This window comes from Dendrobium catenatum, unplaced genomic scaffold (genome assembly GCF_001605985.2).
Source record: "Dendrobium catenatum unplaced genomic scaffold, ASM160598v2 original_scaffold_73082, whole genome shotgun sequence".
Lineage (NCBI taxonomy): Eukaryota > Viridiplantae > Streptophyta > Magnoliopsida > Asparagales > Orchidaceae > Dendrobium > Dendrobium catenatum.
Window position 1 is genome coordinate 122,946 of NW_021391528.1, and position 15,572 is coordinate 138,517.

Consider the following 15,572-nt stretch of genomic DNA (forward strand, 5'->3'; position numbering starts at 1 on the left):
ATTCTTATGTAGAGTCGTCCAGGCAATCGTGTGACGATCGACCGGGCGATCAGAAGGTTATTTAATGAACAATTCAGCTCATTTTGAAGAGAGAGAAAATCAAAATAAATACTTAATTTCTTAGAGAGAGAGGAAGTTGAGCGAGACTTTGCGGAAAAGTGATTTTCGGGCGGACGACCCGGGCAGTTTCGCTCCGACGAGACAGTTTCAAGAAAGTGGTGACCAACGGTAACGGCACATACCCCTTTCTCAATTTTCAGAACGGTGAAGTTTTGAACGAATGTTCTTAGTCCGGATTTTGTTTATGTTAGCGAATTTCTGTCTGTTATTTTCCGACGTGTTCAGTTTTCTACCGCGCAACTTTTTGGTATGCTTATTAACAGTGTCGAGGTGCACGTTTTTGGTATTTTCTAGAAATTTTTTAACCTGCTAGTTTGTCTTCGGCGTCGTTTTCTGAATTGGACCTGTAAATTTTCACGCATATCTGAAACTATATGTGGCAGTAGGATAAAAGTCTTACTATTCATTGTTGTGAAGTTTCTAGGTAATTTGTAAAATTTCGATTCATTATTTTGTCAATTTTTGATAATATCCGTAAATACTGACCGTTATTGTCGCTGGATTTTGGTAACGATTTCTGAAATTTTTCGGATTGTTTCTTGAAAGTAACATTGACATATGCTTGCGTGTGCCTAAACAAGGAGTTATAAGGGGTCGAGGATCCTGTCGGATCCTGTCTTGTTCACGGAAAAAAGTCTGAAATGAGCTCTTGGAAAATCTGTTTCTGAACTACAAGTTCCGGTTCATAGAGAAGTTTCTGTTCCTGGTGCTATAAGCACATCTGTTTCTGGTGCCGATGAGCCACAAAGGGACGGCATAAGGGCCAGAATCCCGAAAGATTCTGTGAGTGCCTGGGCAAAGGGAGGCATAAGGGCTAGAATCCATGAGATTCTGCTCCAGTGTCAGGCGGAAATCTGTTGACTTTTGTTTTACGTTTGATACGATTCTGATTTGAATTATTCTGAATTGATTGATTTTTGATTTTCCGTACGATATAAATTCGATCTGATCTGATATTCATGGACTATGTATTGATATACTAATATAAGATTTGTTCTGTTCTGATATGAATCTGACTCTGATCTCCGTACGATTCTATCTGTCTCTGGATTGTGATATATGATTCATATTCTGATTTGAGAGTTATTGCTTTCTGATTTGATTCATTCATGTTCTGATCTGCAATTCGTATCTGGTTTTTGTACGGATTTCTGTCCTGTCTTGTGATTTGATGTGGGACTCTAAGGATTTTGATTGCGAGGGTTTGTTGTCTTGCTGAGCTGTTGTAGCTCATCCTGTTTATTGATTTTCAGGTTCTGGGAGGGAAAGAAGCTCTAGGAGAGAAAGTCAGAGTCTGATCTGATTATAGGTCTATTTTCACTGTTGATTTCTGTGTACAGTCATGGCTTTTCTTTATGCTTTTTTTTCTGTCTAAAACAGCCATGAGCTGTATTTTGTAATATAATTCTTTGAGACGAAAAGATAGATGATATGTTCCGCTGTATTTTTGTGATGTCTATAGTAGCTCTGTGTGTCTGTTTCTGTATTATAATCTTTGGAAAAAAGTTCTGAAAACAAATTACCAAAAGCCACGATCCATGGAAATCAGTTTCAGTCTGGCCCGACGACCCGATGCAGAGCGGGATCCGTCCCGGTCGGGTTGGGTCGTGACAACAGCCCACCCAGCTAGCATAGTAGTTTATAGCCTCTGTCAGTTTGGACCACAGAATTAATTACCCTAAGTGTAGAATGACGCCACATCATCATAGACCCAAATAAATATTAGATCTCCAGACGCTCAGATCGATTGTAGTAGTTGTGGCCCATTAGCAGGTTAGTTGGTCCCCACAGTCCCACCACTGTATCGTTGTGGTTTGGAGATGACGATAGCACGGAATACCCACTGTCAAGACCAATACAGTTAGCCAAAGTTAATTTGGAAAGATAGACTGGCAGTTGTTCCTGTTTGTGGTCTGAGACAGACCCGATGTTTGTGTGTGATGTAGCATATGTAGCTTCCCTCGATGGGTCCACCAAATCAAGCCAGAGATGTTCGGTTATTTAGCCCCCATAAGGGACTCCCTCCCCTAGGGTTCCTTATATATATCCCCTTCCGAGGCGAGGATTCCACTCAGGATGATTCGACGGATGGGGATGTTTCCAGTGTACAGTTATGTAGGTTACCCAATGAGGTCACTTACGCGACAAGTAGAGAAAGAAACCCAGCGAACCGACAAGCAGGAGAGCCCGAGCCACGGGGTGGATCTCCCAAGTTTAGTTGATTAAGAGGTATACAGTGTTGCTCACTTCAGACTCAGATGGAAGATATGACCAGGGCTCATTAGCGAACTCAATGACTGCGTTAGTTTGACTACTTTGGAGGTGATGCCCAAATGAGGGCGTGGAGCCACTGCCATACTACAATCCAGGGCATGCTGCCCATCAATCACCACCATAAGCACCAGACCATCTATAATAGTAAATGACCCTGATTCAAGTCAGTCAGCACAGTTTGTAACATAGGACAGATTACAGAACCTCTAGCCTAGAAGCGTTGAGCAGGTGATTTCCTATGAGAAGTCTGGAGATGTCTGTTAGCAGGGAAAACCCTACCTTAATTGGAGTATGAGATGGGCAGCCCTTACCCCGCTTTATTTCCCCATGGTTTTAAAGTGCCATTACCAACAGGTTTGGATAACCACAGCGATAGCTACTGTCGGCCTTAAGTACCGAGCCGTATATGTTGTAATTATAGGCGGGGACAATGCCTTGCTTGTAGACTCTTATGTTAGTAAGCATAGACTTGGGTGTGAACCTTTGTCAGTAGCACTGACCTCCTCACATGACTCAATTATGCATTTTGCATACGTTAGAGTAGCTTTTTGTTCAGAGGTTTGCTACGGTGTGAGCACACGGGTCACAGACTTAGAAGAGTTAAGTTGTGACATAGACAACAATCCTCGAGAGTCTCCCGAGAATTACATAAGTACGATACGGAAATTCTTCTACATGCGGATCAGTGAGCACCAAAGCCTATTAGGAGAAGCAGTGGTAGAATCCTGTTGAGAACACAATGGTGACCCATAACACCTTATTTGAAGGGTGCTTCCATATCTATAATATTCGTAGAAGTATTTATGAAGGTATTAGCATGCAAACAGCCATACTTGATGCAAGTCTCTCCTAAGGTTGAGACGTCAGCATTCGCGGTTAAACTCAGCATGTAGGAGGTCTTCAGGGGCCACCTCCTCTTAGGAGAGCGTAGGTAAATAATACATTATGGCGCTACACCGAATAAAGGGCAAGAGGCTAACAGTTCAGTCAGCACCTCATAACACAGTCATAACTCACTGGGTCTCAGGTCAGTAGTGTAGTCCGACCGTTGTAGGAGTCTAGATAGAACCGTCACAGTTAACCATCATAACGAGCACGAAAGCTAGTGAGGAATATTCATTCAAAAAAGAAAGTGTTTGAAAGATCTCATAAACCCTTCATTATTAGAAAGCAATTCTTAACATTTCCAAACAACCCGAGAGAGTAGGAGGAGGACGGAGACGACAGATCACCCACTATATTATCCATATTCATTTAAAACTATATCAGACATATTTTAGAGACCTTATTATGTTTTCAAGATGATCAAGGGTGAGAGGCTCATGGCCAGTTGGGGAAGATACAATATGCAGAGATAATAACTCTAGTGAACCCTAGCGCCACAAAACCACTCAGACAATTGTAAATAATTTATCCGTTCACCAGTGACAAGTCAGATGCAGTAGTAGCAGTCACCCAGAGGATTCTGAGACGAAGCAGTAGGCAAGCTAGCACTCATCTTAGAAAGATCAAAGCAAGATGATCGACCGGGGCTAGTTTTAGAGCATTCAGAGGCAGCTTGAGAGGATGTCTTCCCAGCGCCAAGTCGGATTAGTTGCGCCCCAGCTTACTACAGCCCAGCACCTTTTCTCCCATTCTTCTGTTGTGTGCCTCACTTAGCACATATTCTTCTTCTTTTATATATGTACTAGAAAAATATATATGAGAAATAACAAAGCTTGTTGTTAAACTTATTAGGGGAAGACAGTGCCTCCTTCCAGCACTTACATTGGAAGGACTTCATTCTCCTTTCATTGCTCCATGATAAAATAATAGAAAGAAGGTGATTCTTAGCTACTTTGTTTCCTACTTTTCTGTACTACTATCTCTAGCACTTGCTTTTTCATATTTAACATATTGCTATGCAAATAAATGATCCTGTATGTTAAAATGAGTCTCTAGTATGAAGAATAAACAACGTCTTTACCATCCAGGAGGTGGGTTCTTATATTGGATTCAAAAGATAAATCCGAGAACCCACTCCAACGCACTCTCTTTAGAAGCCACGTTAAAATCACATTCATCCAGAGCCCAAGTGAAATCTCCTGTTGAGGTGACTCCGGAATACATGAAGCTTCCACTTGCATTAGAGAAGTCTTTCACTCCTCGCTTCATGGAGATACCATACATACATCTGATGAGATAGTGGTAAGTACTATTTCCGGCGCATGCATGCATTTTGACCGAGAGCAGCCATGTATTACCTTTCAGATCGACGACCTCTTTAAGGACCTTTTGAGTAACAACCATCCTTATACCTGTCACATACTGCACAGTCAACAGGTTATAGCAATTTGAACAGGTATCCTCATCGACTAAGGCGACTTCTAATAAATATCATTACCTATGCAACACTGTTGAATGACTCTCCCCTACGGTCATTTAAAGCTCAGACCTTCGATAAGATCATTTGAAAGGCATTTAATGCAGCGAAGCGGCCAGCGCACTCGGTACAAATATATATACCCTGCCTCTGAAAGTTTAGAAGTTTCATAACTTAGTGAAGCTTTCAGTCATTGATTCAAGCTGAGTATTCATACGCCATGGCTCTCTCTAGGCAACCGCCTTAGCTCCGACACGAGATATGGAAATGATGCCCTCTACCTTGCACTAATGATGAAGTAATATGAGAAATCTATGTCAACATATTACCCATTTCTAGAGATAACCTAGCCCTATTATCTCATGCCCAAAGGGGTCTATGTTTATCGAATTGATGCTCGAGTATTATGTACCTCTAGAAGACTCGTAGACCTCCCCCATGCCCAATCACTAGTCCAGTGATACATAACGTTACCATTAATATGGGTCGACGCCATCACCTACTATAGATCCTATACAATTATTAGTATTAGGGCCTATACAGGTTAAGTATTAGGCAGATGTTTCCTACTATATATCAGCGATGCATATCCTTTCAGTTTATAAGTTGAAGCATGATGTTCCCCCAGTAAAGATGTAGAGGCAGAGAACGAGGTAGATGGTAGGGGTAAGAAGGTTCGAACCTACGGACTGCCAAACTATGATACTTATATTCCTCCATCCACTCACACCTTGTACACTTCTTTGAACTGTACTGAGATCCAGACTCTTTAGATTTGAGCATGAATCGAATGTCCTTCATCATTCAGTCTCTTTCCAATCACCTACTGGGTTTCGCTGTTTTGACCCGATTTTTCTTCATTTTCCCCCTTTCACCCCCTTGTTTGGTTTTTAGGTACTTAATACCATCGAGGCGTGATTAGATTGTTGATAGTAGCTCTGAATTGAGAGAAGGAGTCTTCATGATGCTCAGAATATTACTTAGCTAACAATATTCCCCATCAGATGTGCAGACATAGGGTCTCTGAGTATTCCCATCAAAGACCTTCTGAGCACTACCTTTCACTAGCTGCTGGTATCGCTACAGAACTCGAGCGAATACCCTAGGCCTACCACTCTACAAGACATACTTGGGAGCACATAAGTCTAAGGAGTGTGCCCTCTCCTAGATATTTAGGTGCCCCCGCCTGGGTCCTAGAGTTAGGGTCCAGAGGAGGCCGCTATGGAATATAAAGGTTACAAAGTGCTCCTCATTCTTTTCCACGATTCTAATAGAGGGTTATATAGAAGCGGCAGGTGCATTCCCGTCCTTGGTCCGTATCTAGCACTCTGAACGAGATCCTCCTAATAGTAAGCTCACGGTTTGGCGAATTGATCTACCATCGAAACCCTAGAGGTTGTGGCGTCATATGGGCAAAAGTCCAGGTACTAATAGTGCCAAGTGTTCGTGTTGTATTCTCAATTCTATATGGTTATTTTCTTATCGATGAAGAGCAAAATGAGATATGGGCATTGATGATGATATGTTTAGGATCCTTGATGCTCCACAGGGAGTTCTAAGATGCACTACTTGTCATCAGGGATTAACTATTATGAGGTAAACTTAGAACCTAATCCAGATCCTAAGTCCTATTTTCTAATAGTGCTATTATCTGACTCAGAAGCTTCAAGATTACATAAAATCATTCTCTGTGGAAGTCAAGATTATTTTGCTGGAATACACCAAAATACCCTGTTTTTAAATCTAGAGTAGCAAGTCCATAAGTTGGCCATTAAACCTAATGTCAGAGACATATAACAGCCAGTCACCATCGTCGGATGAGATTAAAGATGGATTCAACAGGTGATCGCATAAAACTAAGAAGTACATAGAAAGCCATCTTCATTTGCCGAGAAAAGCTATCCCACTATGGTCTTTGGAAATTGTGGACCTCTTTACGAAAACAGAAACACGCTCGGGCTACAGAGTGTAGAGGGAAAACCCCAAGACAAAAGAAGAATGAAGAGAGAAGACAGCATAATCCGACCACGGTAGAAGAAAAGAGAGAACAGGGATCCCCATAACTAGGGGAAACCCGTAGCTAAGAAGGGAATCAGATAGAAAGGATCCATAAACTAAGAGTACGATGGACCTAATCTAATGTGTAATCAACCTGGAGTACAACACAAGCAAAGGCAATAATAATGATACAAAGATGGAGTAGAAGAAATGCAGTCCCACCGTGGTCGCAAAAAACATTGTGGACCTCCAAAAAGGACACCGCTCACGGCCTTGTAGAGTGCAGAGGGCATAATGACGCACCAACCCGAGGATATAGGTAATCATTGCTCTGCTCTTCACTAACGGCCAATGGCGAGAGCATATTAGATCCTGGCATCACGGATCAACCTTAAGGACAGCGGCTTCGCCAGCTTACCACGATTGGATGATATATGCACGACCTGTCAGATGTCACGGGGTTTCCCCCACCCTATACATCAACTGAGTGGGGTTATTTATTATGGAATTCATTATCCATGGGCATAAGCCCCCATGGGATTAACTTAACATATTACGCTGTAGCACGAGCATACTCTCAATTAAGTATCAATATATATTCTTCCCAAAGCGGTATTGGCATAAAAGGAAGTCAAATACACTCTTGTGCATTCAATCTTTATCTTGAAAATAGAAATCAACATATCTTCCTCCAGCTCATTGATTTTTTTTTAGTCCCCAAATTATATTGAAAAGTTTAATAACGTAAGAACATTCATTCTCGTCACGTAAACATTTCCACATCTTATTGGATTTCACTCAATTCCAAAGCTGATTCTTTCATACTATTGATTATCTTTAGCCTCTCTAAATTTTCAATTTTATTAATGCCGAAGATAAAAAATAAAAATATCTATTTTCAGTATTAGAAGCTGCTAAGTCACTAAAGTCCATTGTAATTCTCATAATCCTTTTAGAAGCTTATCGAAATACCTTATTCCCTTTTATGAATATCCTCTTTATAATAAAAGTTACTTTTTGATCTTCTCCATAATGCACTTTAGAAACTATTTTTAAAAATCAATTTGGATTCAGTCGGATTACCGATTATAGAAAGCTATATATTATATGAGAAGTTTGATGATAAGTATAGAGAGTTAAGGAGGTCTACATATGATATTTATTTATTTAGAGAAAGCCCGATTTATAATAAAAATTCAAGAGAAGTGGTGATTTGAAGTCTAGAAAAGAAAGGGGTTAATATCTGCCGCGTATATATATATATATATATATATATATATGATGAGGACATCGAAGATCAACGGCTACGATCGTGTCTATTTATCTTGATGTATTTGATTTGTTATTTGTACTTTTCCCTTTCTACCCTCACTTGAGGGCTTTGCCTTATGTTTGCCCTAGGGGCAATAGTGTCTTTTATTTTCCTTCATGTATTTGGCTATTTAAGCCTTCCCCTTCCTCTTGGAAAGGGGGATGATTATTGTTAATGAAAATTTTGGTTTTGGATCTCTTTGTGAGTTCTAGAGTTCTCTTTGTGAGTTCTCGCATGAGGAAAGCCTAGGAGAGAGGCTCAAAGCAATACCCAACAGCCCCTTGGTGGAGCTCTTGGTTTTCTACCCCATATCTCTTCTTCTACTCTACTGTTTTCCCCACCCACCCGCTGGCACACTTGGCCCCAAAGCCACCGGCCACCTCCACTCACCGCCGGCCTCCAGCGGCCAGCGCCCAGCTGTCAGCCTCCAGCCGCCGGCGACCAAGCAGCCATCACCCGCCTGCCCTCCACCCGCCCCTCTTGGTGTCGTTTCCCCCCCTCTAGCTGCTGGCCTCCCTCCATGGGGTTTGAAATTTGAAATTTGAAATCTCACATGAGACATAATTGACTTTCCTTAATTAGATCCTTGATTTTGGCAATTTTCTTAATTGTGTTTCAAGCCAGATTTGAAATTCAAATCAATTCTCTTGATTGCCATGCATTAAGAAACTTCCCTAAATTGAAAAAACCCCAATTAATGCCACTTTACCTAAATTGAAACCTAAAATTTCCGTTCAGATTTTTGATTAAAATCTGTCATTAATTGAGGGCCCCATTTCATTCATTACCAAGCCCCTCTCTCTCTTCTTATGGCCGGCCACCTCACCCCCATTGCTTCTCTCTCTAATTGCCGCCTCACCACCTCTTAATTACCTTCCAAATACCTCCCCTCTCAAACATAATTTCAGCTTTTATTCCAGATTTCAAAATCTGAGATTGGAAATCAAGATTATTCCCTCTCAGATTTCCTCTCCTCCTCTACTTCACGTGGCTTGTTTTCCATAAGTCTTGCTGCTAAGTTTTTCCTCCCTAAAATGAGAGTTGGAATTCCTCTCAGATTTTTGAGGGAAGAAAATCTGAAACATTTCAGATTCCTCCAAAGAATTACTTCAGCTTTGTAGAAGAATTTGGAAAAACGGGAAGTCTTCTCAGATTTTGGTTCCAAAAATCTGAAATTCCTTTTTCTGGATTTTGGTGAGCCTGAAATCTTCCTACCGGGATTGCGGTCCAGAAGTTCAGAGAATTGACATCTTCCTTATTGCTGCTTCACCTGCAACCCGTGATTTAGAAGATCCGGAACGTGTACTTGCCCCTCTTCCCGGGTGTTCCTTAGTGCAAGGAGGTTCGTGGTTGCTGTCCACTTCATTCCCAACTTTCAAACAACCTTGCCGGAGTGCGTATCCCTTTTGTCTTTGGGTAACTTCGACGCCCGACTCTCTATCTTCATAGTTACATCCTTGAATGTGAATTTATTATCTTCATGAAGATCATATTAATGTTTCTCCGCTAAAGCCTAGTAATTAGAAGAGTTGTGTGAGGGATCTTTCATAGACTAATCTTATTGTTAGTATTGGAATCAATTGTTGGAACGATTCATGTATGCAATGTTGGATTAAGCTGGCTATCTTTTGAACTTAACTTCTATGCATGTGAGATAACCTAAGCTAGGTACCACTTTAATATTTAACTTATCGTTCAATTCCGCATAAGATCTTGCTTATTATTGCCTCTAAATCTAAACTTGCAAACTTCTTTAAGCAAATCACTTTCACATGGATTGTTTCACATCAGAGATATTAATATTATTCTTCAAAAATTAATTTGAATGAATTCTATCTTTGATATTAGGTTTACCTTTTTTTTCTTTCTAATCAGTTGACTCTAATTTTATCTATCTAGCTAATGAGTGTAATTTTCTTCCTTTCATGCACATATCAAATTCTTCAAAGTCTATTTTTTAATTATCTTATCTTCATTATACGTTATTCCAATCGTTGATTAATATAATCTTTTATTAATCTATCCTTCATAATTTTACTACATTTTCATTTTAATATTCTCATTTGCTTCACACTAGTTTTAGATATTAATAATTTTTTAGTACCCAACACTTGGATCCATTTAATATTGATGGCTTAGTTGTAATTTTATTAAGTTTATGTCCAAGTCTTCATTATATTATCTTATTCCATAATACTCCTAAGACGCTTCTCTATTTTAGTCATCTAATTTTAACTATCAAAGTTATCATATCTTCATCTCTATCTCTATTCTTTTATATAATAGATCAAAGATGACTAACCTATTGCACATAGTTATCACATTATGTTCTAATGAAATTGAATAATAATTGTTCAACTTCATACTCACTAAAATTATATATCATCTACTTAGTCTTTGTTCTACGAATTCAAAGTATTTTTTTAAATATTTTTTTCATTATTCTAAATTTTCACTTATTTATCTCACAAATTAGAAATATGTGATTACAAAAACTCTAAATCAAAACTCCTCACTTTAAATATCTTTTACAAGCATCTTCATAACCAATAAATGATTTAGAAATAGTCATAAACTAAAGTATCTCAGTTTGAATATCTTTTACAGGCATTGTCATAACCATTGCAAAAAAGATCCATAATTCTTTGATTATTGATGTAGAACTACTATAGTTAAAAAACTCTTAGTCAGTCTAAAAAATATACTAATCTGATGTGGGTTTATAGCTTGTATTGGTTGAGACAGATACCTTAATTACGAAGCAAAAGCTACAACGAGAAACTGTAGCAGTAGGCCTTTACCCGAGACTATAGTTGTAGCGGGAAGACATGCAACAACGACTCAGCAAACTGCTGTAGTAATTATGGAAACAGGAATATCAGAGTACAATCGTTTAAACTTCACATCGTCGTTATGATTCTAACTCCATATATATCAGTTGGAATTTAATATGCTGAGCTGAAACCATGCAATAATGAACTTGACCTAATAAATTATTCAAATTACTAGAGAACACATTTTGTTTATGTAAGGGACATTATCATAGGTATGTTTTTATACTTAGAATGAACTATGAAACAAAAATTAAGAATCAATACACATAAATTGCATTCTCAATGAATACATACTTTCCTATGTTACACCGATACACCTATTTATGAAGGCGTGCTGTATCCGATACACCGATATACTGATACGCATTCGATACATCACCGATACGTGTCGGATATGGCATTGCCATATCCAATTAAAAGACTATTTAATTTCAAAAGGACGCTTGTCCGTTGAAAAACAAAAAAAAATATGAAAAAAGACCCGTCGTATTTACTTCCGTGGCTGCGAGCGAGGTTCTCTCATTTCTTAGATGGATTTGAGTCTCTTGATGATATGAGAATATTAGAAATTGCTAATCTTTCAATTGATGAACCTGAATTAGAAGCTATGATATTTATTAAAGATGATATAGATGTTCAAAGACAAACCATTGAAGAAGTTAATCATATCATTATATTCATTCTATTGAATAGTTGAAAATTCATGTGCTAGATAATTTATGTTTATGATTTTGTTATTATATTAGACATTTAATGCTTACTTTTATTTTGATATTATAAGCTACAAGGCTACAAATGATGTTGCTTTCTTTTTTTTTTTTTTCAAATCATATGCTTTGATTGCTTTTTTAATTATTATGGATGATTTATAAATTATAATTTCGTATCCGCGTCGTACCCGTATTCTGTATTTTTAAAAATTGATGCGTCCCGTATCCATATCATGTTGTATCCGTGTTGCCGTATCCATATCTATGCAACATAGACACTTTCATATTTGCATCGAATTCAGTTTTTTGTTCCTGCAACACTTTGATAATTGGTTTTGTGGCATTTCTTCAGAGAATCTAGTGGTCTCTTACCTAATCTTTAGCAATTTTTATTGCCATTTTTGTTACCTTCGATATAGTCTTGTGAATTTTGCTATTCCTTTGAAGGTTGATTAAGAAGATTTTTGCTAATTAGCAGTTTCTGTTAATTGGGCTTTGTCATTAAAAATAGGGGTTTAAAGATATACAAAATTGATCAATTGATTCTTGAACAAAATTCTAATAGGAAGTTTATTTTTTATTTATTTGTTTTTCCTAGATTCAATTCTTGATCAGATGGGAGATTTGAAAATTTTCATAAGAGAGTTTATCTAATTGTTCAATCACGAGGCTTATTTCTGGCGATTTATTCCCCTTTCACTTGTTTTCTTTTTCTAAATTTTGCTATTTATTTGAGGGCCTTATTAATTTAGGGTTGAAATCATTTGTATGATTTTATTGATTCTGAATTTTTAGTAGATGATCATTAGATTTTTTATCTGAATTTGTTTACCTCATGTTTTGTGTTTTCAAATATAGTAATAAATACTGGTTAAAATTTAAGATCATGTGAACCCTAAAATTTAGCCATACTTGTTACATGATTTCTGTCATCATTTATTAAGTCTTCAATAGAAACTCAACTCTAGAACATCCTACATCAGTACTTTGATAAGTTGGTGTTATTTTTGAAAGATTATTTTGTGCGGACACCTGAGACTGAATATCATCCAGAGGCGAATCAGGTGCAGCCACGTTATCCAGTACTGAGCAGCGGTACCGAGTAGGGGGTGACATGTCGCATTTTCATTGGGCTATGGACGGCGTTCGACATACGCACAGAATAATTCATCGTTATTTTTAGAGGAATGGCCAAAGCAGCAGCTTTATTTGTAGGCTTCCTCAGGCAGGGGTTATTTATCATGAGAACTTCTTAACTTCACTTGTTTTGTGATTGCTGCTGCATATTTTCCATCTTGATCAGATCTGCTTTATAGTTCATCATCCCAACTATTTAGACCTAACGTACTAATATTTTTTTAGTCTTATCTTTTACATGCGACGTGCTAACTGTAATTAATTGCGCTAGATCACCGGCCAAGTCCTCATAGTCAGGTCTTAGATGAGTTGGAGTCGCATCTTTTTCTGAATGGACTCGTCTTAGCTTTCGGCTTGCGGAACGAAACTGCATGGCGCAGACCTGCAATCTAAGGCTCCGTTTGGGACGGCTGTAGTTGTCGGTAAAATAAGTTGTGAAGTTATTGTCCAAAAAGCTGCTTTATAAATTTGCAGTATATAAATCAATAAATTTTATTTGGGTAGTATAACTGCCGAATTATTGTGCTGCTGCTGTATGATAATAAATTACCTTGATATATACTCTTCTATATATTGATATGAAAAAAAAAATTAAAATATAAATGTTTTTAAATATATATGATAACAATCTAACAAATCTGAGTTAAAATGATCGATCACTTCCACACGAATTGGGGCAATAGCGTCATTTTTGTCCTTCGCGTAGTGCGGGAGGTAAGGTTCGGTCGCGGGAAGCATTATTGATACTTATTAACGCAAAATTACTGAAAAAGCATTATCAAAGTCGACCTATGTGGGAATGATCTTAGGGAAAGTTGTATTATTGATTATGGGATCTGCTTATTTAAAGCCAGTTTGATGGTTTTGTCAGATATTAGAAAGAAATAAAACACTTAACACAAATAAAGTCAACATCAATCTTATGCGACATGTTTTATAAGAAAAGTTATGCTTGCTTTGACTTTGGATTGCAAATGAGTTTTGTCTGAGTTTGAGTCATATATTTTTTGAGTTTGGTTTGTTTGTGTAATAATAGGCTTAAATTCGAGCTCATGTATCGAGCTTGAATTTGCTCGTCATTGTAATGGCGTGTTCGAGTTCTGCTCATGAGCTCGAGATCATTAGAAAAGTCGATTAATTGCATTGCAAGGAAGTTGCGACATAAAGCTTGTAGAGAAATAGCAACAATCAGTGAGTTGCGACGGAAGCTCATTGGAGAAGACATTGTCGATCGTGATGGGAGCTCGTTGGAGCAACATTTTTTAAACAATATTTTCGACTCCCCAAAAATAGAAACATTATCTTCAAAAGCTTAAAGGGGATCTAAATGCATACTAGATAATTTTTTATATGCCTTTATATCAATTATTTATATTTTGTTATATACTTTTCTAACACTAAATATTTAAATAACATAAAAAATATTTTTATATTATTTTAGAAAATGCACATTTTATAGACATTAAAATATTATATAGATAAATTTTAAACTTTTGATGCTAAATATATAATTTTTTATGTCAATCTTGCAAGATTGAAATCTGTATACATTCATAGTGTATGTAAAGAGTACAATGAACGGTGAAAAATTTTATTGTCATATTACGTGAACAGCAGCAGCACTCTTTGGACGTCGAAGCGGAGCTTTGGCACCTTTCTATACGATTCTGCCTTCGCTTTTGCAATCGCCAATGGTCCATTTCACGTGATTTGGATTGGACTTCGCCATGCTTTTGTACGAATTACTGCACGCCAGTCGAAGACAAATTCTTATTATTGCCGATCAAAATGAATTTTTTTTTTTTACAGACAGTTTCTAATCGTCTTGCTCATGATATAATAAAACACAAATCATTTTAATAAGTTTGAACTCAAGATATTTTGCTTGATAACTAAAGCTTTCAACTAATAGGTTAAGATCAGGTGCATGTGTATTGGAGAAAGTTTTTTTTTTTTTTGGATATTTAGGTCAATTAAGATAGATTGAGACACACATCACATACACAAGACTCAAACCCAAGGCCTCTTGGTAGCCTCATGTTTATAGAAATTATTCTGTGCGGAAGCTAAACGCCATCCGGAGATCAACCAAAATGTGTCACGTCATCCCTTCGCTTGGTATCGTTGACGTGACGCATTCTGATTGGTCTTCGGACGACGTTCTGCATCCGGCCTCTGCACGGAATAATTTCTATCATGTTTGAGATACACTTTCGTTATTAATATGTTAATAATTGCAATTAAGTTCAATTTATTCTTTTGTGAGAATAATGGAGAGATCTGAAAAGGGCAAAGAACAATGGTGATTGAGGTCCACATTTTGTACTATTGGTTGATTATAAAATCTTTTTATTCACCTGTTTTTCTCAACTTGTTGGGATGAGATAAAAAAGTCACATTGGACCAATTTGTTTTTCAAAGATATCACTATATTAGTGCCTCTCAAGAATTTGAAATTCCTATAGGCTTTTTTACTGTTTCTTAAAACAATTTTTTAATAAAAAAATTATTTTTATGTTATAAATCTGCTTTAAGAAGCAGTAAAAAAATCATTCCAAATAAATCATTAATTTTTAGTTAGATACTTTGAGGTGTTATGAAATTTTTACCACTTTCAAAGAATAACCCCTCTGGTGCTTCTCACAACTCCCGAATGGTTTGATATATAAACTCATTTGTCAAGTTTATGAGGTTATTCATGATGTAATTTACTAGTGCATAAAGATTGTTAAACGCTCACATACCTTATTTAAGATGATGCAAAGAATTACAAGAGTTCGGAATAAGGGAGAAAATATTACAAAAGTACCTCTCCTCAGAATAAA

The 15,572-nt window shown here is 37.4% G+C and overlaps 1 long non-coding RNA gene across 1 annotated transcript; it reads left to right on the forward strand.

Annotated features, from left to right (window-relative positions):
* The first annotated feature begins 8,804 nt into the window (after positions 1–8,804).
* LOC114578556 lies at positions 8,805–13,253 on the forward strand. The gene is made up of 2 exons (XR_003699558.1): positions 8,805–9,482; positions 13,019–13,253. It is a non-coding gene; the product is annotated as an uncharacterized LOC114578556 (long non-coding RNA).
* The last annotated feature ends 2,319 nt before the right edge of the window (positions 13,254–15,572 follow it).